Source organism: Orbicella faveolata, unplaced genomic scaffold (genome assembly GCF_042242905.1).
Source record: "Orbicella faveolata isolate gen_17 unplaced genomic scaffold, um_ofav_v1 contig_2, whole genome shotgun sequence".
Classification (NCBI taxonomy): Eukaryota; Metazoa; Cnidaria; class Anthozoa; order Scleractinia; family Merulinidae; genus Orbicella; species Orbicella faveolata.
In genome coordinates, this window is record NW_028301547.1 from 9,127,321 (window position 1) to 9,130,166 (window position 2,846).

At 42.4% G+C, this 2,846-nt stretch overlaps 1 pseudogene; it reads left to right on the forward strand.

Moving 5' to 3' along the window:
• Positions 1 to 212: 212 nt before the first annotated feature.
• LOC149111864 (uncharacterized) lies at positions 213 to 2,611 on the forward strand (annotated as a pseudogene).
• The last annotated feature ends 235 nt before the right edge of the window (positions 2,612 to 2,846 follow it).

Here is a 2,846-nt window from a genome sequence, read left to right on the forward strand (position 1 = left end):
AGTATCGCTGTCATCGTACAGCAAGGATATCAGAAGCCACAAGCGTTTTTTACAGTTTTCAGGTGTTGAGACAGAGATAGCACTTATCTTAGCAAGAAGCGGGATTTTCGTGAAGCCCGTCAATTTTTCGGAAATGACCGTTTGCCCGTTACATCGATCAAACCTTGGAATCGGATGGAGAAGAACTAGTAGATTATGTTCTGTGCCTTGGGATGTCTCCGGTCACAAAAAGAAATCTGAAAAAGTACCCGCAGCAGAAAGGGGAATTACTTTGCAGCACTCAATACAAATTTTCGAACTTACGAAAAACCTCGTACCCGTCGGATCAGGTAAGCGATTACAATGTTTATTCTCACTTTATGCAAGGATATACATCCGTATAGCTTCTCATTTCACGCAGGGTACTTGGCGGGAATCACAGACTTCATATCCTAACTTCAAATCACTTCACCGCCGCGTAAAATAACGCCAAGTTTAACAGCAAAATTATTTTCATGTCTCACGAGTTTCCAGGATTTTTGCAAATATTTTTACGTCGGAATCTTTTTCAAACACTGACGTTTGCTCAGCATTTTCACCTCTTTCAAGACTTATTCAAAAGTAATTAATGGCGTGGGGAACACTCGAATTGAAATATTCACAGATATTAGAATTCCTTCCAACAATGCTCGGAAAAAAGGAAAGGAACGTAAAAGAATGACTTGTGACAAGGTAAAATATAGAATGCGTAATCAATTTGAGGTTTGTGGGGCTTTTGCCTGGGCTAGTTTTGTTCTTTTGCCACATTCAGAGCTATTGGTTCAAGGGGGATGTGTAAAGTAGAAAATAATTAATTATTCTTTCTCTCTCGATGTCTACAGCCCCTGGCAAAAACAAAAAATCAGTTAGAATCGCAGGACTTAGGTGCCTCAGGAGGTGCGGAAGACATCACAGAAGGTCTACGTGGTCTAAGTTTGGTGAGTTTCCTCAAAGTGTTTATGAAAAATTTCTCTCCAATATAGTTACTGGAAGGGGAAAACCTTAACGCATTTTCTGAATTTTCCCTTCTCCGCCCTGTTCAGGGGTTCGACCCACGCGGGAGAAGGGCGTGTCCAGGATAACTTGCATGCGCATGCTCAAAACGCCACCATTGCCGCACGTCAACGACTGGGCAAAACCATACATGGCACAAGAATTGGAAAGGCGTGCCCTGCCCGGATAGCCAGTCACATCCCAGAATACAGCCAAATAATAAAGGTTTTAAATTAATATATGGCTTCTCAACATTTTTTCTAAATGTTCCAAATGGAAAATAATACTGAGTAGTAACTGGATAAAGATACCAGGATAGGTTACCAGTGAATTATATCAACTATCGACAATTACTTTCCAGCTCGCATGCGACTTGCGCTTTTATACACGACACTCCGCCCGTGCATTCGGTTGATCTCATTTTGAAGCCATTCAAAGCAATGTGTTCACTTTTTCGTCAGGTTGATGAACAAGCGAGTGACTCTGATATTCCAGCCATTACTTGTCCTGTAACTGTTGGTGATGAATCATTGTCAGAAGGTTCAACATCCAGACGGCAGAGCCTTTTTGTTCGGCAAGAAGATTCTGAAGAGAGTGATGAAGGCTCTAGTCTAGATAACGAGTCCCAGGTGCAGCTAAATCGCTTCATACAGCTTCGAGACGTCAGTCCAGTACGTTACACGTTATCAGTGCCATGGAATACAGCGCACGAGCGTACTAAACGCAGATATCTACGGAGAGCTCAACAATGTATATCTGCATTGCTTGATGCCCTGGCGCCTGAGAATTCGCAAGAACTGTTGACGGAGCTTTGTGATCGTCATGCCGTGAGCAGAGAGAGTCTGGTAGTGGTCGAAGGCAGAAGAGAAAGCTTCTTAGTGCATTTGCTGAGAGCTACTTGAACGCGTAACATTGGAGCACAAGACGACAAATACTCCCTTTGATAACAGATAAGTTATCCCTTAAGGAGATGAGAGAGTTTATTCCAGCCGTTACTAGCTATCGCTACAACATTGCCCGACGCCACAGGATGTTACATGGATGAGCTGCTCCTCTTCCAGACCAGGAGAAAAAGAGAATGAGATGGAACCTGTAAAATTAGACCATTTTGTTTCTTTCTAACGAGTCTACACACAATTCAAGATGTTCCTTTTGGGGAAAAACTTCTGAAATTGTGAACTGGCGAGATCATAAAAACACCCAATGTAAACAGAACAATGATACCAGAGCGCATTGTCCAGCAGTATCAACAATACTGCTGTGAAACCAACTTTGAGCCTATGAGTAAGAGAACCCTACAGAGAGTTTTGGCCGTGTGTACTTCATCTGTTCGCAAGTCTCTGCAAGGATTTGACAACTTTTCAGCACAAGGAGCGGAAGCATTTGATCATTTAGAGAAACTCGTAGACAAGCTTGTTGACTGTGGCAAGACTCAGCAATGGGCGAGGGAAATTAGGCAGTAACTTCGTGTGCCGAAGCAGTACCTAAAGGGCGACTACAAGGTGGGGGCATATTCTATAATTATGCGTTGCTTTTGCGGAAGTGATGTAGTAGACTTCTTACCATGATACACGGCTACCTCTTTCTTTCTTTCCAAGTCTTTTTGATGCTTAATTCATGAAACAAGAGTTTACAATTCACTGTTATATGCTTACACACACGTATACAACGCTGAGAATCGTTTAAGTAATCTTTTTGAAATGTCGATGCGCATGCGTTGCTTTGCAAATATGCACTAATCACGCGGTTGTCATTTTACTTTTTTTTTAGTTACATGCGATGGAGGCCTCAGAGGTTCCCGATCATTGTCGAATTTATGCACTAAGTGACCCAAG